The sequence below is a fragment of the Chionomys nivalis genome, chromosome 9 (genome assembly GCF_950005125.1).
Source record: "Chionomys nivalis chromosome 9, mChiNiv1.1, whole genome shotgun sequence".
In the NCBI taxonomy this organism is placed as follows: Eukaryota; Metazoa; Chordata; class Mammalia; order Rodentia; family Cricetidae; genus Chionomys; species Chionomys nivalis.
This window is the reverse complement of record NC_080094.1, coordinates 22,952,575-22,976,079: the sequence shown is the minus strand read 5'-3', so window position 1 is coordinate 22,976,079 and position 23,505 is coordinate 22,952,575. Positions and strand designations below refer to the sequence as shown.

The 23,505-nt window shown below is 42.2% G+C and overlaps 1 protein-coding gene across 1 annotated transcript in view; it reads left to right on the top strand.

The window, feature by feature from the left end:
- Window positions 1-683: 683 nt before the first annotated feature.
- Window positions 684-23,505, top strand: part of Itch (itchy E3 ubiquitin protein ligase) — a 92,808-nt gene continuing 69,986 nt past the window's right edge. Inside the window, exons 1-2 of the mRNA XM_057780472.1 lie at window positions 684-768; window positions 5,567-5,642. The gene's annotated coding sequence lies outside the window, so the exon portion shown is untranslated. The remainder of the gene's footprint in view (window positions 769-5,566; window positions 5,643-23,505) is intronic.

Sequence of the window (23,505 nt, the reverse complement as noted above, 5' to 3'; positions counted from 1 at the left end):
AGAATAGGCAAGATGCTCTTGCCTGGGTTTCTTATCCTACCTGCAGCTTAATTTAAGTATCTGAAAAGTTAACAAACGGCATTTTCCTCATAGTTCTGGGGTAAGGATTAAGAAGTATGTTTTTCATTTTTTAGAACTCCTGCCGCGTTGGCACTATCAAGCTGTCACCCTCCTAAGAACGCCCTGTCAAAAGGTGGAGTAAGGAGAATCTGAGCCCAATCAGTGTAACCAGAAGGACTGAACCCGCATAGCGATTCCCAAATTGTGCTTCCTGCTGTCAGTGGTGTCACCAGAGCGCTTGTTAAACATGCAAATTATAAAACACTCCCCACCCCATCCCAGATCTTCGGAGTTAGAAACTGGCGGTGGGGGCTCAGCAATCTGTTTTTAAAAGCTGTTGAAGTGATTCAAAGGCACATTAGAGTTTGGTAACAGTCTTTAGGGGTTCTAGCGAGGGGCGGGGGGTGGTGAGAAGTGTTGAGAAAAGGAGGGAGGAAAGAAAAAGGATGACGGGAGGAAAAAGAAGGAAGAATATAAAAAAAGCCTTGGAGATGTAGAGAATAAGGCTGGATCGGCTTCACCTGGAGGTGAGGTAAACGAAATAGCGGGCTGGCGCGCAAGGCCTGCTGGAACCTGTAGTCCCGACTGCGCCTGAGGGGACGCGCCTGCGCACTGGATGCGAACTCGCTCTAATCGCTGTAGTCGGGGCTCGGGACCGGCTGCCATCTTAGTGGAGGGACTGAGGAGTCGTCGCCGCCCCGAGTCCCGGTAAACACCCGCGAGCGGACTGGGATCAGTTCTGTGGTTAGGAGGGAGCTTGGGTGGAAAGGCGCGGGAGTGCGAGGGGTAGCAGGGTGCGGTGCTCGAGTCGGACTCCAGAGCCGAGGCTGCTCTTCCCGCAGCCGGTGTCCGCGGGGGGCGCCCGGAGCTCCGGCTGGTGGCCCGAGCCGGGCGGCGGGTGGGTCAGCAGGGCGAGGCGAGCTGCTAGTGCCTGGCCTGGACGTCCCGAGACGGCGGCCGCTCGAAACCCAACTTGGGAGAGAGCCGAGCCGCGGCGGACGTGGGCAGGGTCCGGCCCCGCGCCCCGCTGCCGCGCCGGGGGGCTCCTCTCCCGCGGCCCGGCCTACGCGCGGGGCCCGGTGGCAGCGGCCCGCCCGGGCTACGTGGCCCTCTGAGGGGCGGTGGCCGGGCCCACCAGCCACCTGGCAAGCTCTCCCGGGACTTTTCCAAGCTCCCACTCGCGGAGGACCCTCTCTCGTGGCTGCCTCCCCTTCTAGTCTTTCACTCCCCTCCTCCCTCCATTGTCCCCACTCATGGTGGTCCTGGCCCTGGCCGGCGCCGCCGACTTTTGCAGACGTGGAGCTGTCACTGTCCTTCCTTCCGAGAGCGGACTTTTCTTTAGCAAAGAAAAAAGTAAGGCGAGCGTTATTTGAAGGGTCGAAGCTGATGAGGACATGACTTTAAAAGTAGAAGACTGGAGTTTTGAGACATGGTTCCGGGCTGCAGCTTCAAAAGAGAAAAATATGTGTAAGGGTCAGTGCACCCGAAGTAGGCATTGGGCCTGCAGTTAGAGATGTGACCAGGTGAACTTTGAAAGTACCGGAAACTCAGGGTCTCCCAATCTCTTGTTTTCTTGGTTGTGTCTAGAATCCTAATCTTGTTAAATTTTCTGCTTCTCTTTAACAGCTGTAGTAAACTTGTTCTGCAGGGAGGAGTGGGGAGAAAAGAGTGAGCCCCCCCCCCAAAGTTAGAGAACACAACCTAGTCACCCATCACTGTGCTCTTAGGTGCGGTGCTTCTGTATCCGTGAGATCTCACAGAAGTAGGTAAAGCCGTGTATGTTCACTCTCAGGGTTGGCAACTGGCTTGGTTCTCATCTGAAATAAAGTTTTTTGGGGGGAGGGGCAAATTGGATGAGATTCAGCCTTGTGTATCACACACGGGTTTACTTACGGCTTCATTTTCCAGGTTTTAGAAAAGATGAGATTCTCTTTTGAACAGTAAATGTACTTTGTGAGTTCCTGACTTCAGACTTTAGAATAGACATCAACAAGGATATAATACGAAACCAAAAGCAAGTATTCTAGAGTAAAGAAGTCCTACATTCTTTTAAAAATGGCTTTATATTCATTAAGAGACAGACTCACCAATGATCCCCAAATTTATCCATTGGCATATTGCAAGAGCCTTTAATTTTTTTGTTTTTGTTTTGAGACATGATCTTGCTATATAGCTCTGGAACACACTGTAAACAGAGACTGTCATCAGACTTCATCTTATCTCCCTCTCTCTGCCTCCTGAGTGCTGGGATTAAGGTACATGCTGCCTCAGTGGGCTCAGGAAATTTTTAGTGTGTGTCATGAGGTCAGAAGGTAATCCTCAAGAGTGTTTCCTCCTTCCACCCTGTGGGTTCCAGGGATCAAACTCAGGTCATCAGGCAAGTGCCTTAACTCGGTGAACTATTCTGCTGGACCAGGAGAGATTTGGTTTTTTGTTTGCTTGTTTTTTAGAGACAGTTTCTCTGTGTAGCCATGACTGATCTGGAACTTACTCTGTATCTAGACTGGCCTTGAATTTACAGAGATCTCCCTGCCTTTGCTTCCTGAATGCTGGGAATAAAGGCGTGTGCAACCATTGCCCAGCTCAGGAAAGATTTTTTTTTTTAAATATTTATTTATTTATTTATTTATTTATTTATTATACAATATTCTGTCTGTGTGTATGCCTACAGGCCAGAAGAGGGCACCAGACCCCACTATAGATGGTTGTGAGCCACCATGTGGTTGCTGGGAATTGAACTCAGGACCTTTGGAAGAGCAGGCAATGCTCTTAACCTCTGAGCCATCGCTCCAGCCCCAGGAAAGATTTTTTTAAAAGTAGGGTAGGCAGCTCAGTCGGTAGAGTGCTTGCTTGCCAAATACAAGGCCCAGGATTCTGAGTCTCAGTAGCGTTGGGAGGGGAGGCCAGCCTGGACTACTTGAGACCTTTTGGGAAAAAAAGGGAAGATGTTTTCAGGTTTCATGTTTGAGATTGATTTGTAGTCAGGATTGGCCTCTACCAGTTTATTTGAAAATACGCCTCAGGTAGTTGGGATGGTCTTGGGAACTACTGAGGCAAACAATGGTATGGCTGTACCAAGGACAGCTCAAAAAGCTTTGAGACAGGAGAGGAAGTGGCAGTGACCAGTGTGGGAATTATTGAAGGAAGTGGCAAGACCTATCTGTGAGGGCTAGGCTTGGTGGTGTATGAACTCAAGGTCAGTCTGGTCAACATAGTGGTCAGCCAGAGTTATACAGTGAGACTTTGTCTCAAAAAAAAAAAAATTTGCTATCTCAAGTTCTGTCTAGAATATCTATTCTCAACCACTTTGACAAACCTCTATCTCCAAAAATATTTACATTATGATTCATAACAGTAGTAAATTACATTTATGAAGTGGCAATGAAATAATTTTATGGTTGGGGGGTTACCACAACATGAGGAACTGTGTTAAAGGGTTGCAGCATTAGGAAGGTTGAGCACCGTTGGCTTAGGGTTAAGTAGGAATGTGGCAGAGGTGAAGGAAGCGAAGGCAGCACAGAAAGGAAATACCTTCGTGTCTCAAGGCTGTGTGTCAGTTAGGCAGAATGTGGGAGAAAAGGAGTTCAGGAAGCAGAGTGGAGGAGGGCATTGTGGGACTCAAGGCCAGAAAGGTAAAAGGAGGCAGTTCTAGAAAACTTCTAAGTTCAATGCTAATCGTTTTGAATTTTATGTAGTTACGAGGTAAAGGTTTTGAGGAAAGGAAGTGGCAAGGAAGTGATGTAAGTTGGTGTTTGTTTTAAGAAGACGGCTTTGGTGGTAAAAGCGAAAGGGCGAAAGCGACTATAGCCGGTCTCCCTCATTTTGCTGACACAATAATGTTGCCATGCTTTTTGATAGGATTGTTTTAGGGCTGGGCTGGTTAAAGGGTTCTTTTTCTCTTAGAATATGGTCATTAGCATCTTTGGGAAATAAGAGTCAAATCTCTGAAAGAGAGCTTGAGTTTTGGACCATATGACATCAGCACATCAATCCATGTTTGCTCAATGTATTTTCCTTGTAGTCACAGAAACTTGGTACTGAGCCTTACAGTCGGAAGAGATTGTCTGCTTTATAGTAGCAAATATGTTTTAGGTTGTAGGCCAGCTTTGGTTGGAAATAACTTCTGGAAGTACTTACTGTTAGGGAGGATCCAGGCCAATCTATCCTTCAGTGTGAGAGCCTTACTTCCCTCCCCCTCCACCAAAAAAAGTGGATTCTTGTTGTGTTAGTTCTCTGGGGAAGTATGTTATTATTGATGACTGATATCTCCAGTGAACAGTTATCTAGTAGGTAGTCTGTGTGTATATGTGCATGCACATGCGTGCATCTGCCACATATATACTATTACATTGGCCCAGTCTCTTAGCATTCTGCTTTTGTGTTTGAAGACGGTCTACTCACAAAGATCCATCTGTCTGGTCTGCATAGCTAGTTCCAGGTGAGCCAAATATACACAGTGAGAGCTTGTCTCAAAAAAAAAAAAAAAAAAAAAAAAAAAGAAGGTAAATATTTTACCTAAAACTAGTTAAGAGTCAGAGCTAGATGAGAATCAAATGTTAAACTCTGGAATTCTCCAATTTGCCTAAATGAGTGTATACCACTAAAAGCATCTGTTGTCAGATGAGAGAAAAATACTTCTGGTCTATGCCTATTTATTGCTTAGAGAAGAGGTTATTGAGGAATTTTAGCTTAGAAATGAGTTTAGTTTACTCCTTTTGACTCAGGAGATTGAGTTAATATTAACAGGAAACTGCTAGTCGTGAGGCTCCCTTTCCTTTCTTGGGCCGTACCTCTCTTAGTTTGGGGATTGGTTCCACTATAAGAACTAAGGTAAAAGTATTTAAGTTTGTTTTTTCTTTCTTTCTTTATAGTGCTTAGCTAAATTATAGGTTCATAATAAGCATTCAGTAAAGATATGCTAATTGTTGATAATGATACTGATTTTGAGTCGGTATAGATTAGTAAGGGACTCACCCAATAGAGTTGTGGCCTTCCCTGGTTGAGAGGTTTGCCCTCCTCTGCAGATGAAGTTGCAGCTGTTCTCATGAGCAGCAGCACTGATAAGAAGCTGTCCTGGGCCCTGCCCTCCTCCAGTCTGTAGTGACCGTTGTTGGAAAGCCATGGCCAGCTTAGCTCTTTTGTTGCTTTTTAAAACCAATGATACCCAGCTACTCAGTGCTCCCCAGCTGTGCTCCTGTCTCCAGAGCATCTGACTTGTAGGAATCGACTTTATAGTGAACCTATGGAGAGAATATGTGTATATACGGCCATCCTTGTTTGCAGATGTCCATCATATCCAAGTTTTCCCATACTGTGCATGAGTCATTTCCCCAGAAGTTTTGTTTATTCTATGTACAAAATCTTTCTCATGGACTTTTTTTGAAGGCGTTATGCTGGGGCAAATAAAGACCTTTTTTTTTCTTTGTCTTTCTTTTTTTAGATTCCCACGGTAATCACAGATCTATTTAACCAGAGTACTTGTTAATGGATCCTTTTTCTCTTTCAGGTAACATGCATTTCACAGTGGCCTTCTGGAAACAACGCCTTAACCCAAAAAAGTGACTCAGCAGTGAAAACTTCAGGTGTGCTGACATTCCTGTTAGAGACATTTGGGGACGTTTTGGAACAGGGGGCAAGTCCTGGTCTCATAACTGCTGTGGAGAGCTGTGTGGGAGAGAATGTTAGTTAGTGGTTATACCAACTGGCTTTTTCCACCTGTATCTTTAAACATACCCAAACATACGCATGTGATGGATAAGAGGTGGAGAAATTGCTGGGTGGTGGTGTGGCGCGTGCCTTTAATCCCAGCACTCAGGAGGCAGAGGCAGGTGGATCTCTGAGTTTGAGGCTAGTCTGGTCTACACAGTGATTTCCAAAACACCTAGGACTGCACAGAGAAACCGCGTCTCTGATTGTTTATTTGTTTTGTTTTTCAAAACAGGGTTTCTCTGTGTAGTCCAGCTGTCCTGGAACTTGCTCTATAAACCAGTCTGGCCTTGAACTCACAGAGATCCATTTGCCTCTGCCTCTTGAGTGCTGGGACTAAAGGTGTGCACTACCACTGCCCGGCAAAACCCTGTCTCTGGAAAAAAAAAAAAAGAAAAAATGAAAGAATTAACAATAAGGCAGCATAGTGTAGTGTAGAAAATAGAAAAGATTGGGGATCTGATTTGATTTTGTACTGTGTAACAACAGTTTGTGTAACTTCTTAGTCCTACTGGCCTCAGGTTATCTCTCCTATATAAATATATTGATTCTGTTCTACCTTTCTGGGATTATTGTGAGGACTAAATAAAATAATACATATTAAATCTTCAGAATTGAAGATAAGGGGCTGGAGTTCACTTGTCACCTAACATGCATGAAGCCCTAAATTCAATCCCTAGTGCTGAATTAATTGGGTGTGGTAGCACAAGCCTGTGGTCTCAGGATCATCAGCAGTTCAAGGTCATCTTTGGCTGTGTAGTAGATTTGAGGCTAACCTAGGATACATGAGACCTGTTTGGAAAAAAAGGAAAGAAAGAAAATGAATTCATAGCTTAAGACATCTAGTTCTATAATATAGGATTAATTGGTATTATTATTAAGGAAAACATAATATAAACTCCCTTTAAGAGGACATAAAAGGGGCTGGAGAAATGACTTGAAGGTTAAGAGCACCGACTATTCTTCCAGAGGTCCTGAGTTCAGTTCCCAGCACCCACATGGTGGCTCCCAACCATCTGTAATGGGATCTGGCGCCCTCTTCTGGTGTGCAGGCAGACATGCAGACATGTTTATAAGAGCAGAGCTGTGGAGGGTGGTGCACCTTTAATCCCAGCACTCTAGAATCAGAGGCAGGCGGATTTCTGTAAGTTTGAAGCCAGCCTGTTTACAGAGCAAGCTCCAGGTCAGCCAGTGTCACACAGTAAGACTCTGTCTCCTTAAAACAAAACAGAGTAGAGAAAGATGGGGGGAAGGGTAATGAGAAAAATATAAAATGAAGTAGTGCAGGTGAAAGTGAACTACCACTGTTAGGTAAGGAAACTTAAGAGGGAATTTGGAGGTATATGCCCAGAGGAATTATAATCACTCCCTCTGAGAAATACCTGCACTGCTACAGGTTTGTGCAGTGTTATTTACAATAACCAAGATAATAGAAACATAGCTATGTCTGTTAATAGATAAATGGGTAAATGTGAACATACACACATATATGATGTGATGTATATGTGTAATAGGAAGTATCACTTGGCCTTAAAATAGAAGGAAGTCTGCCCATTTGGAAGAACATAGATAAACCTGAAAGACATTATGTCAGGTAAAATAGTGCACAGACAAATGTATGATTTCACTTATATATAGAATAAAGGCACTCTTAGAAATGGAGAGAAGGGTGCTACCAAGAGTTATGTACAGAAAATGGGGAGGTATTGGACAAAGGATACAAACTTAGAGTTAAAAATGAATACAATTTGAATACCTGTTGGACATAGTGGCTATTAACTGTAATCTCAGCTCTTGTAAGACTGAAGTAGGAAACTTGTGAATTTGGGGTTAACCTGGGCTACCTGGCGAGACTTTCTCTCTTCTTATCCCCTTCAAAACCCAGTAATAATAAGGGACTTGAAATTCACTAAAAGTAAAATTTGAGCTCTGGAAATGACTTAGTTGGTATAGTGTCTGCCTAAAACTAGCATGAGGACTGGAGTTTGGGTCACCAGAACCCACCTAAAAGGCCAGGCACAGTGGCTTGTGCCTGTAACTCCTGCCCACACTGGGGAGTGTGGACCAGAGACAGACAAATCTCTAAACTCATTCACTGGCTTGCCTAGAAATACCAGCGGGCCTCAGGATCAGTGAGAGTGATTCAGTCTCAAGAAATAAAGATGTAAAACAGGAGAGAACTGGGCAGTTGCTTATGGAACTAAGGCCTCATAACTGTATTAAATGTACCCTCTTCTCTGAGTCTTTCCTTTTCCTTTCCCTCTGTCTCTTTCCAAATCACACTTTCCATGGTACGCTGGGCCTTCATTCTTTTCTTTGTTTTTGAAGTTATAGCCCTCTCCCCACTTTCATCTGTACTGCTTGTCCATCACACGGCTAACCTCCAGTGCTGAACATGTTGGTTTAAATGGCATGCCTTTTTCTCTTCCTCTTGTCATTTCCCTTCTGACAGCTGCTGGAATTTGCAGGTTGCCTGTTCTCAGATTTTTCTTTTTAAATTCTAATAAAATTGTCCTCAGGCTTAAAGATAGAAAGCAAGCAAGCAAGCTGACATCTGTCTACCTCTAGCCTCAATACTTATGTACCCAAAATACATGTATCCTATACTACACACACACACAGAGCATTCATTACCAGTGACATGGGGCAGCAAATATAAGTGCTTGTTGAACATCTTGGTGACTCAAGTTAGATTCCAAGACTCCGTAGTAGAAGGAGAGAGCTGACTCCCAGGAGTTGTCCTGTGACCGTCATATGCACACCCAGGGCATCGTGGCATATTCTTCCTTTAATCCTAGCTGTTGGGAGGCAGAGACTGGCAGATCTTTGTAAGTTACAGTCTACATAGTGAGTTCTAGGGCAACCTAAGCGCATGATCCAGAGTGTAAGGCTATCCTTGTTTACATAGCAAGTATGAGGTAGCCTGCACTACCTGAGACCTCATCTCAAAAAATACACACAAATATACACCAAAAGAAGAAAAGCAAAGAGTGAAAGAACAGAAAAGAAAGTGGTTCCTGAGGATTAGTGCCTCATAACCTGGAGACTTAGTTGCCAATCACTGTCATTACCACGTGTGTTGGCATACCCATTCATGCTTTGTCCTCACTGTGAGCATTAGTGTTTGTTACTTTCTTACCTGTGTGACCTTTTGATTTAGTTAGTGTTGGTGTTAACTAGTTGCTTTATAAATGCTTAAGACAGAAGAAGGCTTTGATTGGCTTATGTAAAGGAATCTCATTTGCTGTAATCAAATGCTTGCTTAACTGTGCTGCTCTTTTTTATAGCTATGGAGAGAAAGGGAGGATATGATGATGTGATTTGTGAACGATAATAGAGAGGAAATGGGTACAAGGGAGAGTAGTTAAATGAGGTTGCAAAGAAGTTGTTTCAGGTTGTTACAAGGTGTGAAAATGAAATATGTAGACTTTAAAAAGGGGGAAAGAAGGTGTTATCTGCAATAAAAGAAGCAAATTAACTTCCATCCCTTCAGTGATGGCCTATCTTAGCAGAAGTAAAGAAGTTTCCTAGAAAAGAAATGTACTGATAAAGATTGTTTCTTTTTCCAAATATCTTCAAAATGTTCCTCAAAGTAGCCTTTTTACCCCAGCTCATGAAGCAGTTCTTTTTGGAAAGATACTTGGGAGTCTTAAATTGTAGTTTTTGTATTCTGTAATCTTGGGCAGTTGATTTAAATCTTTCAGAGTCTTATATCCACTACCACCTCCCTAAAAGAAAAAAAAGAAAAAGAAAAAAAAAAGATTGGGTAGCTTAAAGCTGGTCTTAAACTCACAGTGTAGCTAAGGATGGCCTTGAAGTTTGATCCTCCCAAGTGCTGGAGTTCCCAAGGGTGCCCCATGCTCCCTTGTCTACTGAATGTTTGCCCGCGACCTCTCAGATGCCTTCTTGTCCACTTTGACTATGCCCTGGGTTTCGTGTGCCAAGTCACTACTTTTCTAGGGCTTTGTTGACATCATGATATGACTGTTACCAGTAATGTGAGGTTTTCTAATAGTCACTGTTTTAGAAATGAGAAGCCAGAGCCAGACATAATTCCAACACTTGGAGACAGAGGCAGGTGGCTATCTCTGAGTTTGAGGCCAGCCTGGTCTGCCTGGTCTACATAGAGACCCTGTCTTCAAAAGAGTAAAAAAATGAAAGACTATGTTGTCTTAACTTCTGCTTTAAACTTTGGCACAAAGACTTGAAGGAAACAAAGCATAGAAATGTTAGTGGGTTTTGTTATTTTTTGAAAGAGGGTCTCATGTAACCCAGATTGGCCTCTAAGTTGCTGTGTAGCTGATGCTGGTCCTGCACTCGTTAACCTCCTGCCTTTACCTCCCAGTGCTGGGATTACAGACGTGGACCACAACACTGGCTTAAGTTGATAATACTTTACAAGTGTTTGTTGAACTGCTTCTGTATGAGGTCCCAAAGGTTACTCAAACGTGAAATTCCCCCTGCTTTAAGGACTTTGTAGGGTTTTGGTTTTTTGTTTAGGAAAATAAAGCTACTTGCCAACAGCCACACTTCAATATAATAAATATTATTAAAAGGTTGGGTGGTATTGAAATTTAAGATGTTTATCTCATGGTTCCTGGTTTCTTTAAAATAATTGAATGGTATTCTAAGTGCCATTCTGCTAAGTACCAACCTGGACTGTATTTAAAAACAATAGTGAATTATGGTTCTGGGAGTGTAGGTAGACCACTGAGCCATTGCTTTAGCCCACAAGCATGGCAGAGTGATCCCAACACTTAGGAGGATCAGAAATTCATAGTCGTTTTCAGTTATATAGCAAGTTTGAAACCCCTGGGTCTACTGAGACCCTTCTCAAGAGAAGAAAGGAAAAGAGAAAGCAAGAATAAAAAGCAGTGTTTGCTACGAAGAAACTTGTAGTTCCCACACCTAGAAACAGAAACATTATCCTAATATTTAGATATTTTTCTTTTTCTTTTCTTTTCTTTTTTTTTTTTTGGTTTTTCGAGACAGGGTTTCTCTGTAGCTTTGGTGCCTGTCCCGGAACTAGCTCTTGTGGACCAGGCTGGCCTCGAACTCCCAGAGATCCGCCTGCCTCTGCCTCCCGAGTGCTGGGATTAAAGGCGTGTGCCACCACTGCCCAGCCTGGATATTTTTCTATTCCAGAAAAGAGCAGCGTTTTCATACCCTGACATTTATAGTAGGAACTCCTGTGTATTGAGCTTAGTCACAGAAAGTCTAACAATGGCTTTCTTTCTGTTTTTTTGTTTTTGTTTGGTGTGTGTTTGTGTGTGGTCACGGTGTACCTGTGTGTGCCTATACTCAAAGGTCAGAGGAGGACGTCAGCTGTCTTGTCACTCTGCACCTTATGCCCCTGACATAGAGTCCCTCACAGAACTTAGAGTAGTCTGTCTGCTGGCAACCCCAGCAGTTGTCTTGCCTGTGTTTTTCACAACACTGGTGTTTGTGGTGTGGTCATCCCTGGCTTTTTATGTGGGTGCTTAGGTTTGAACTCAGTTTCTCACGCTTGTGTACAGCAAGTGTTTTATCCACCAAACCATCCTTCAGCCTTACAGTAAGGTTATTATCTGAAGAAATAGTTATTATTTTATTGGGTTTCACATTTATTAAAGAAAACTTTTTTCTTTTTCCTCTCTCTCTCTCTCTCTCTCTCTCTCTCTCTCTATCTATCTTTCTCTCTCTTTCTTTTTTTCCTTGAGACAGGGTTTCTTTGTGTTACAACCCTGGCTATCCTGGAACTCTGTAGACCAGGCTGGTCTTGAACTCAGAAATCTCCCTGCCTCTACCTCTCAAGTGTTGGGATTAAAGGTGTGTGCCACCATCACCCAGCAAAACTTTTTTATTGCGTGTATTTGTGTCGGGGGCGGATGTACTATAGTGCACGTGTAGAGGTCAGAGGATAAGTTGCAGGAGTCAGTTCTCCCCTTCCACCCTGTGAGTTTTGGGGATCAAACTTGAATTGTTGGATTTGGCAGCAAGCACCTTTATCTGTCGTCTACATTTAGGTAAATTATTTCTGTGTAAATAAGGACAAAGCTCTAAAGTGCAGTCTTGATTATAGGAAAAGACACTAAAGATTCACATTATAGGGATTGACTGCTTTAGAGTTAGGGAGACTGGGGTTTTCATATGTTTGCAGTATGACCTTGGCCAAATTGTTTAACCTGTTTGTGCCCTAGTTTTCTCATCTGTAAATTAACACACACAATCCTAATTTTCATCTGTAATTTAGGAATATTCTTAGGGGTCATGTCTCTGCTTGAACCAGACTTGGCTTACAGAAAGCATGAAATGCTGTTTGTTATGGGCTGCCAGCATCACCTCAGCTTTGCTTGTCATTTAGAAAAACCTTGACTTTAAAGTTATATAGATGTAGAAAACCTTTGTAGGGAGAATGTTGTAGATTTGAGTGTTTGAAAAGCTAGATAAACATTTAAGTCTGTAATGATATACCAGATTGAAACTTTTTGAACTTGGGAACTCTTGCTTTTCTAAGGGGACAACTGTTCAGGTAGCATTGGCTCCTTATTATTACTAGTGCTTGTTTGTTTGAAACAAAGACTTGTGTTGTAGGTGGGCTTTGTGCTCCCCACATAGCAAAGAATGACCTTGAACTTTACAAATTTTATTTATTATTGTTGGATATGGGTGGGGTCATTTTCCAGTGGAGGTCAAAATATGTTTTATTGATAATTCTTAGTTTTATTTTATATGCATTGGTATTTTGCCTACCCGTATGCCTGTGTGACAGTTGTGGGTGCTGGGAGTTGAACCTGGGTCCTCTGGAAGAGCAGTCGGTGCTCTTAACCACTGAGCCATCTCTTCAGCCTCCAGAATATGTTTTAGAATTGGTTCTCTCCTTTTACCATTACATGGATTCCAGATATTGAACATAAATTGTGAAACTTGTGCAGTAAGTGTTTTGCCAGCTGAGCCACTCACCAGTCCCTTTGACTTTGAACTTGTTGAACTTCTACTACCACTTTGTGGTACTGGGAATCAAAACTAGGTCTGCTTACCTGAGGAACTGTACCAACTGAGCCACATCCCTATCCTTTCATGTTCTTTTTGAGCCAGGATCTTACTTGGAAGCCCAAGCTGGTATGCCATTCATGGGAATCCTCCTCCTCCGACCTCTCATGTGCTGTGATTATAAACTTGAGACACCATACTCTACTTTTTAAATTGTGAGACAGGTCTGTCTTTGTAGCCCAGTCCAACCTTGAATTTGAGATTCATCAGCTTTAGTCTTATGAGTAAGATTTGGGTCTGTGCTACTGTACTCAGTAGGCTGGGATTATAGGAACAATCTACTACATCTGATTTATGTAGTGCCTCAGGAGATCATGCTTTCTAGACAAATATTTTACCAGCTGACCTAGGTTTGTGTTATCCCATGCCCGTCCATCCTCCCCACCCACCCCAGATACGGTTTCTTTGTGTAGCTCTGGCCTAAAACTCAGAGATCTGCCTGCCTCTGTCTCTGGAGTGCTGGGACTAAAGACGTGCACCACCACACCCAACTTTGAGATTTGTTCTCAACACACACTAGTCACGGACAAGCACACGCACATAAAACCACAAATAAAAACATCACAGTAGGTGAGATTATACATGTACTATTAGGCTGGCTTAGACATTCCACAATGTACACATACTTCAAAACATTTTATTTTTTTTATTTTTTATTTATTTATTTTTGGTTTTTCGAGACAGGGTTTCTCTGTGGTTTTGGAGCCTGTCCTGGAACTAGCTCTTGTAGACCAGGCTGGTCTCGAACTCACAGAGATCCACCTGCCTCTGCCTCCCAAGTGCTGGGATTAAAGGCGTGCGCCACCACCGCCCGGCCATTTTATATGTTTTTAACTACATAATTTTTTTTTTTATTAACTGAAGTACTTAAGGTTTTAGGAAAACACCAACAAATGTAGTGGTTATAGAAATTAAAATGTTTTCAAGATTAGAAAAATAAATTGTGAAATATGAGTAACAGAGAACTGGGGACATGGATTCAAGTTATTTGGAATGACCTATTCCTAAGTAGAGTAGTTATATGAGTTTGTATAGCCAAATAACAATGACATAAATCAGTATATTTAATAAATACATTGATGGTCATTAGGTAAATGAGCTACTGCAAGAGGGAAATATAGATTTGAGATTTTTGTTTTGTTTTGTTTTTGTTATTTTGGGACAGGGCTGACCCAGAACTAGACTAGCTCAGAACTCATTGTGTAGAGCAAGCTGGCCTTGAACTCATAGAAATTTGCCTGGATCTGCCTCCTGCGGGCTAGGGTTAAAGGCATATACTACTATGCCTGGCTGGTTCTTTTAAATGTTATTTCTTAATTTTTGAGGTACGCTCTCAATATGTAGTTCACTCTGAACTACCCTGGGCTGGCCTCAATTTTGCAGTCTTCCATGTCCATCTCCTAAGTGCTAAGATGACACCTGCATAGCACTGAGCCTATCAGCTGATGCAGCATTCTTAAGTTTGGTCATGAGAAGTGGAACTGCTGCATTACATGCAGTTTTTAATGTTGGAAGATTCAGTACCTTATTTTCTACAGGGACAGTTCTGTTGTACATCTTTGGAGTGGTGCACTAGGGTTTTGTCTTGCCTCGGTCATACCAACATTGGTTTTTTTTGTTTGTTTTTTTGTTTTTGTTTTTGTTTTGGAGACAGGATTTCTCTGTGTAACAGCCCTAGCTAGCCTGGAACTCCGTAAACCAGGCTGACCTTAAACTCAAAGAGATCTGCCTGCCTGCTTCTGCCTCCCGAGTGCTGGTGTGTGCTGCCCCTGCCCAGGTTCTTCTTATCCTCTTAATCATAGCTATTTTGATGGGTAAGAAATGGCATCTTGTGGTGGTTAAGACGTTTTTCTTAAACATCTTTTCATGTATTTGCTTTTCTTGTATTTACATATAATTTCTGTCTTTTGGAAAAATGTTCAAATTGAGTACTGGCTACAGGTATGTGCTACCACACCTGGTATGTGTGACACTGGAGCTCAAATCTTGCACATGCTTGGGTGAGCTAGCTACATCCTCACCCAGCAGGATCTTTTATTTTTAATGATTTGTGGGTATCAAGAGATGATCAGAAACAAGAACTTCTTGAAAGCCAGAAACTGAACTTGGTATAATTTTATACGAACTGTTTGAAGCATCTGTAGCGTTGCGTTAGTCACATGTCTCTAAAAAACACCAAGTCCTCTGAAGCCCAGTAGTGAACGAGTCAGTCAGAACCAGAGACAGTAGGTAACAGTAGTTAATACTACTTCTGAGTGTTTCATTTTCCATAGTTTTAATACCACTGTTTTCTAGAATGTGGTTTGGGGAATTGGGAAGAAATTGCCAATTGGAATACTAGGTACAATTTTGTATTATTAGTTTCCTGCTTGCCATGACAAAACACCCTATAGAATAGCTTAGAAGTTTTATTTTGGCCCCCTGTCTAAAGGGTTACAGTCCACTGAGGCCATGAAGGCACCAGAGCAGAGTTTGAAGGGCTGTGGCAGTCAGGAAGTAGAGAGGAAGCTGAAAGGATGGATGGGCTGTTATATACTCCAGGGTGCTCACCTCCACTGACCACTCCTCCCAGATGTCCCATAACTTCCTTTAAACAATACCATGACCTGGAGACCAAGTGTTTAAACACAGCCCGTAGGGCATTTTATATTTAAACGACAGACCTTAAATCAGTAAATTAATGTTAAATGTTAGATACTACTGCCAGTTTAAGTTTTTTTCATTGTTATTGAACCTTGAAAGTTGCAGCTCCCTGTTTCTCTGTCTTGTAGCATATGAGCTATGCTGATACTTCATTGGAAATGGCAGAAGGGCTTCCATTGATCTGAGATCATTGTGTAGTGTTAAGAGCCAAGGTTGCACTGTTGTGGGGAAAGAAGGTGGTTTGTGTTTTTCTTCCTTCTCTGAGTGGCTTTGAGTTTATTCCCTTCTTTTCCTGGGAAAGGATGCAATGAATGTGTCTTTTTTTTTTCCTCTGAGAAGCCCTTGCTGTCCTGGAACTCACTCTGAAGACCAGAGTCTTCTTTTGTTTTGTTTTGTTTTTAAAAATAATTTATTTATTCTTATTTTATGTATATTGGTGTTTTCCCTGCATGTATGCCTGTGTGAGGATATCAGTCTCAGAGTTAGACAGTTGTTAGCTGTCATATGGGTCCTGGGAATTGAACCTGGGACCTCTGGAAAAGCACTCAGTGCTCTTAACCACTGAGCCATCTCTCCAGCCCTTGGATGTGTCTTCTTGGTGCTTTTGATTAAGAAAATACAGACTTAAAGTATTTAAAAACTTTTCTTTTTTTTTTTTTTTTTTTTTTTTTTTTTTTTTTTTTTTTGGTTTTTCGAGACAGGGTTTCTCTGTGGTTTTGGAGCCTGTCCTGGAGATAGCTCTTGTAGACCAGGCTGGTCTCGAACTCACAGAGATCCGCCTACCTCTGCCTCCCAAGTGCTGGGATTAAAGGCGTGCGCCACCACCGCCCGGCTAAAAAACTTTTCTTAAAGTAAATTGTGATGTATATAATTATGTTATTTTTAAAGAAATAAACCAAACATATTAATTCTCTAGAAATAGAAGGCATACTTTTTTAAAAAGGTGATAAATCTTTTTTTTATATTTTTATGGTCTATTTAACTTTATATGCATTGGTGTGAAGGTGTCAGTTCCCTTGCAACTGGATCTTCAGACAGTTATGAGCTGCCATGTGGGTACTGGGAACTGAACCCAGGTCCTCTAGAAGAGCAGTCAGTGCTCTTAACCTCTGAGCCATCTCTCCAGCCCCCGAGATGATAAATCTTGCTTATATGAAAATATATTACTGAGTTACTTTGGAAAATGTGTCTGTATTCCTCTGCATTCTTCTCTTCTTTGTCTTTCAGGAAGATATTAAGGTTTATTTTTCCTCTCGTGTTGTAGCTCTTCCTTTCTGAATTAGACAGTCTGCGTGTCATATTTTCTAGCATAATAATAAGTGAGAAATACATATACAGTGTTACAGATTGATCTTAAATTTGTATTACTAGAGCAAACTCCATACCAGTGTAAACTATTTATTTCTATAGTATATCCCCCCCCTTTTTTTTTTAGAAATTGGCTGTGACCATTAATTACTTATAATCAACCCCCTTTAAATGAAAACAGACATTTATAAACAATCATTTTGGGAATTTGGGTATAGTTTTTTTTAAAACTGTTTTTTGCTGTGTGTTGGGTAAAGTATTTTTAAAGTTTATGGAGACCTTTTGGGGGGGGGTCTTGTTTTGTTAAACCACATTAGTCTGGAAGGACTTTACAGGTTTTTATCTTTTGTGGAAACAAAAGCAGAACCTCTTTTAAAGCAACATATTCTTAGACCCAAATTTTGAAGTCAAGATATCTTTTTTTTTTTTTTTTTTTTTTTTTGGTTTTTTGAGACAGGGTTTCTCTGTGGCTTTGGAGCCTGTCCTGGAACTAGCTCTGTAGACCAGGCTGGTCTCGAACTCACAGAGATCCGCCTGCCTCTGCCTCCCAAGTGCTGGGATTAAAGGCGTGCGCCACCATCGCCCGGCTAGTCAAGATATCTTTAACACACATATGTTGGTTTAGCTTAGCAGCCCCCAGAATCAAATGTCTCTCCGTTGATTGTGAAGGCTTAAAAAAAATCATATATGCCACTTTTGGAGGCTTTGAAGTTTGAGATTAGTCAATACTACATGACTCTGAGACTGTCTTAAAAAACTTATACATGGAAAATCATTTTACCCTATAGGAAATTCATGCTGAGCCTCCATCTGTTTATCTTACATATTTTAGAGCTATGAGATGGAAACAGAGTTGAAATGTGGTTTAAAAATTCAGTATTTTGGGGGGTGGAGAAGTGGCTCTATGGTCAAGAATTCTTGTAGAGGCTCCAGGTTCAGTTCTCAGCACCCACACAACTTAAAACCTTCTGGTGCTCTCTTCTGACTCCTTGAGCATCAGGCATATGTGAAGTGTATACATGCATGCAGGTAAAATACCTATAAATAACAATACTTCATTAAGAAAAAAATCAGTGTCAGGAATGGAGAAATGGCTCAAGAGTGCTTCCTCTAACTAGATAGTGGTGATGCACACTGTTAATTCCAGCACTTGGGAGTTGGAGGCAGGTGGATCTCTTTGAATTTGAGGCCAGCCTGGCTACAGAGCGAGTTCCAGGACATCCAGGGCTATGCAGAGAAACCCTGTCTTGAAACCAATAAGTAAATAAAATGAAAAGGATTTTGGAGACACAAATTAATCAGATGTGGGTGGAAAGGAGACTCTGCAAAAAGAGAATGAATCTTAGATCTTCCTAAAATGCAGGGGGGGGTTAAGGGTAATTTTGCTTTTTCTTTTTAATCTTTACTTATGTTTTTATTTAATGTATGTGAATGTTTTGCCTGTGTGTATATAAGTATACAGTGTGTATGTTGTGTGTGTGTGTGTGTGTGTGTGTGTGTATGCAGAGCCTATGGAGGCCAGAAGAGGGCATCAGATCTCCTGGAACTAGAATAACAGACATTTCAAGCTGCGATGTGGTACTGGGGATTGGTCCTCTGCAAGAGTAGCAAGTGATCTGAACCATGGAACCATCTCCCCTGCTCAGTTTTGATTTTTATTTTTAATTATAGAAACAAGATTAACAGCTTTTTGTTTGTTTTAGACAGTGTGTTATGTTGGCCTGGACCCACTATGTGATGTTGGCCTGGACCCACTATGTGGACCAGCCTGTCCAGGCTTGAACTGAGATCCACTTGCCTTTGTCTTCTGAGTACTGGGATTAAAGTGGTTTGCCACCATGCCGGGCAGTAGCATGTTTTTGCTCATCACATTTGGAATACAGTTTTGCTTTCTTGGAATCAACCCTATTAAGATTATACTATATTTATCTTTTCAGTACACACAGTTGTTGGAATTTTGACAAACACATGTAAGAAGTCCTTTACTTTCCGTCTTTTGTAGTTGTTTCCACCTTCACCTCCTAAGAAACACTTGTATTTTTCTGACCCAGCAATTTTTACTCTTTTTGGTTTTTTATTTGTTTGTTTTGAGACAGGGTTTCTTTGTGTAGTGCTGACTGTCCTTGAACTAACTCTGTATACCAGGCTGGCCTCAAACTCAAAGTGACCCTCCTGCCTTTGCCTTCAGAGTGGTGGGATTAATGGCATGCACCACTACTGCTTGACTATGCTGCTTTTGAGCCACGGTGTTTTGTTTTTTTCAATTTTGACATTTAAAGTGATATATACGTATTTCTTTATGTAGCATCACATGCACACACACACACACACACACGAATAATTAAAGAGGCCACGAATTTCAGAGTAAGGGAAGAGGTTATATGGGGAGCATGGGGAGGGACTGGAGGGAAGAAAGAGGAGGGAAATGATGTGATTATATTATAATCTACAGTAATTTTTAAAACAGAATTGTTAGATATTAGAGGGTGAAAACTGAAAGATTGGAGAAGCAGAGCAGTCAACCTCCAGTTCTTACCTCTATAAAATCCCCTGAACCAAGGGAGCAAGATCCAATCTCCACGAATCCTCAGGCTGAATGCCTTGAGCTCCTGTCTCTTCCCACTTTATATTCTTCTTTCCACCCAGCCGTAACCCTTCTTGTCTGCATCTCCCAAATGTTGGGATTAAAAGCAGGTGACTCTCAAGTACTAGGATTAAAGGTATGAGCCACCACTGCCTGGCCTCTACGGCTAGCTAGTGGCTCGTTTCGCACTGATTTTTTTTTTTTTTTAAGGCAAGCTTTATTTGTTACAGTACAAACAAGATATCATCACACAGAGTACTATATGAAGCTGGTTCCTGTCTGTCATCCCAGCACTTGGGAGCCTGAGAGGGGAGCATTGCCATGAGTTTGAGGCTAGCTTGAACTACAAGTATAAGAATCTGCCTTAAAAAAAAATGTTGTATAAATAGGAATGTGGGATATGGGTGTGTTGGTTTCCTAGGTCTACTGTAACAGTATAAGCTGGGCATGGTGGTTCATTCCTGCAATGCCAGCACTTTGGAGACTGAATTTGAGACCAGATGGGACCATGGAGTGAAACTTTGTCTTGTAAAACCAGAAAGAAGCATCCCCTCCCCCAATTGCCCCAAAGTTGGGAGGTTATAAGTGATAAAACTTTGATCTTTCACAGTTTAGGTAAAAGTCCAGAATCTAAAACAGTATTTTAACCACTCAGGGGGAAAAAAGCTGTCATCTTTTCCCTAATTGGTCTTAATTTTGCTGCTTACCAACAATCTTTGGTGTTCCTTGACTTGCATATGCATCTTTCTCGTCTGTGACTCTTTTCTGCATGGCATTCTTCTGTGCCCTCACATTATCTGCACTCTGTGCATGCCCTATGTCTGAATCTTCTCAGAATTAGGACCCAGCCTAATCCAGGGTGACTATATTGGATTGTGTTTGCAAAGACCCTACAAGAACAAAGTCACATTTTAAGATTCTGAATGGATATGAATCTTGGGCAGGTACACTACTTAACTCATTTTCCATAGTATTGGACACACACATCCACACACATCCACACAATGCTGGGACTTCATTCTAGGATCTTGAGCACATTGCTGGAGTTTAAACCCAAGGCTTTGTGCATGATAGACAGTTGCTTTACCACCAGTATACTGTCCTAGCCCAAGTGCTGTTTTATGATGTCCTGTCTGTCAGCTTACCTACCTGTCAATCTATTGCTCTATTGTTTTTGAGACAGAGTCTTAGTGTATGGGACATTCTCTCCTGACTCAAGCCTGCCGATTGCATTTTGGGATTGTAGTCTTGTACCACTATGTCCTACTAATGGTTTTGTGTATGTACATACGTGAAAATGTGCATGTGCTTGTGGAGGCCAGAAGTCAGTGTCCAGTATTTTCTTCTATTGTTTACCCCCATTCTACCTCCACTTTTTTGAGACATGGTCTCTTTCTGAACATGGAGCTCACCAATTGGCTACACAAGCTGGCAGGCAAGCCTGAGTGATCCTTCTGTCTCTGCCCATGCTACTCTCCCTATATTTTTATTTATTTTTTATTTATTTATTTTTTTTATTTTCGAGACAGGGTTTCTCCGTAGCTTTTTTTGGTTCCTGTCCTGGAACTAGCTCTTGTAGACCAGGCTGGCCTCGAACTCACAGAGATCCACCTGCCTCTGCCTCCCGAGTGCTGGGATTAAAGGCGTGCGCCACCACCGCCCAGCTACTCTCCCTATTTTTATGAGGGTACTGGAGGTTGATCTTAGATCCCTTTGCTTGTATGTCAATTCAGCCAGCAACTCAGTAGCCTCCCATCCCCAAGTGATGTTTTTGTTTATTTATTTATTTAATTTTAAAAGTTTTTCAACATTTTTTTGTGATACTAGTACTTAAGCAAGTGTTTTACCTCTGAGTTATGCTTCTAGATCCAGGGAAAACGTGTGTGTGTGGGGGGGGTGTGTGTGCGTAGAGTCAGGGCAGTGCAGGTAGCGGTCAGGAGTTTTTTGGAGTCATTTCTCATTTTTCCACCTTGTTGAGACAGAGTCTCTTTTGTCCTGTTCTGCTGTGTACAAGCGTCTAAGCTCATGCCTCCACTCCTAATATTTGGGAGGCTGAGGCAGGAGGATTGCTGGGATTTCAAGGCTAGTCTGGATTATGCAGTGAGTTTCAGAACAGTCTGAACTGCAGTGTGAGACCCTGTGTCAAAACAAACAAACTAAAGAACAGGGTTGGAGAGATGGCTTGTGGTTAAGAGTGCATGCTTGCACAATTGTAAGGACCTGAGTTTGGATCACCACATCTGTGTGACAAGTTGCATATCACCTGTTCCTCCAGCACCAATGAGGAGTCACAGCCAGGAGGATCACTAGGACTTGCAGGCTAAAAAACAAACAACAACAACAGAAATACAAGCTTCAGGTTCTGGGAGAGACTCCGCCTCAAAGGAATAAGGCAAAGAATGATAGAGGATGGAAACCTTATGGCCTCTGATCTCCACACATGCATATGCCTGCATACACAAATGTGTGTACACCACATATAATGCACAAAATTAGACAAGCAGTCTCAAAAAAAAAAAAAAAAGAAACTAAATAAAGCTTATAGTCATCATCTTACCTCAAAGTTTTTGTACTACTTCTGAGAAGAAGAAATTTTCCCATGGTCTTAGGGAGATGCAAACAAGTGTCTAGTCACGCCAGATAGGGAGTCAACAATAGACGAAAGTACAGATACCACTGAAGTCCAGTTTAGTGAACCAATGAAGTTTTATTGGAGTTACTTACAGGAGTATGGGTGAAGGTATTTACAGGAGCAGAAATGGCCCAAAGATGGCTGCATCATCAAAAGCCACCCCAACATGGGAGACAACAGAACATGAAAGTTGGAAACCTGGAGCTCACCGCATAACTTGGAGACAGCTCAATGGGTTGGAGAGTCTTTCCCAAGCAGTTCTGCTGGCCTGAGGAGTCTCTAAGCTGTCTTTCAGGAGGGAAGGGGGAAGGGTTTAGTGAATGGCCAGCTTCAGAGACTTCCTGAATTTTCCCTCTAAGATAGAATGGAATATTTTGTTTTGTTTTGGAGGGAATTGCTACACAACAGTAACTATAATAGTGTAATAGTATTAACACATCTTGTGTTTTACACACACACACACACACACACAATCTCACTATGTAGCACTGGCTGACCTGGAATTGACTATGCAGAACAAGCTGGTGTCCAACTCCTGGAGATCCGCAGTTGTCTCCAGGTTACATTGGACTGTCTCTAGGCTTTTTCTTTATAGAGTCCTCTAACCTCGTATGCATTTCATTAGGCTCACATTTGGGAGCATCTCTGTCAGTTGATCTGTAGAGTGTTGTACAGTTTGACTATAATTATTTCTTTTTTTTTTTTTTTTTTTTGGTTTTTCGAGACAGGGTTTCTCTGTGGTTTTGGAGCCTGTCCTGGAGATAGCTCTTGTAGACCAGGCTGGTCTCGAACTCACAGAGATCCGCCTGCCTCTGCCTCCCAAGTGCTGGGATTAAAGGCGTGCGCCACCACCGCCCGGCTAATTATTTCTTTATTACTGGATTCAGGTTAAACAGTTTTTGTCAAGAATGATAGATTTCCATAGCTGTAGTGTATAACTCACCACACGACATAATTACTTAACTAACAGCTGTTTGATATATTTTTACAATTTTTATGGGACAGAAATGGGAGCAGCTGTCTGCCTGCTGTGCCTCAGGGCTTCTCGGGACGGATGGCAGCCCTCGTTCAGCTTTGTCTGGGTGGAACTGGAGCTGTGCTTCTGCGTTTTTACTCCTGTTTGGTAAACTGGTGCTGGCTCTCAGTCAGGAGCTTCAGCTCCTTTTTTCTTAGGACTGCTTGAAATCTTCATGGTGTGGTGCTGGCTCCTCCCAGAGCAGATGGTCCTGAAAAGCAAGACAAAATTTGTATTGTCTTTTGGTTTTGGTTTTTGTGTTTTTGAGACAGGGTTTCTCAGTAGCTATGGAGTCAGAGCTAGAACTCACTCTGTAGACCAGGCTGGCCTTGAACTCAGAGATCCGCCTGCCTCTGCCTCCTGAGTGCTGGGAGTAAAGGCGTGCGCCACTACTACCCAGCACGATATAGCTTTGGAAAAAGCGTTTTTACTTCCACCTATTCTGTTGGTCACAGAGGCCAGCATTCCACTGTGGGAGAGGAATACAAGTGCCTTGGAGGTTGTCTACTACAGCTCCTAAACTTC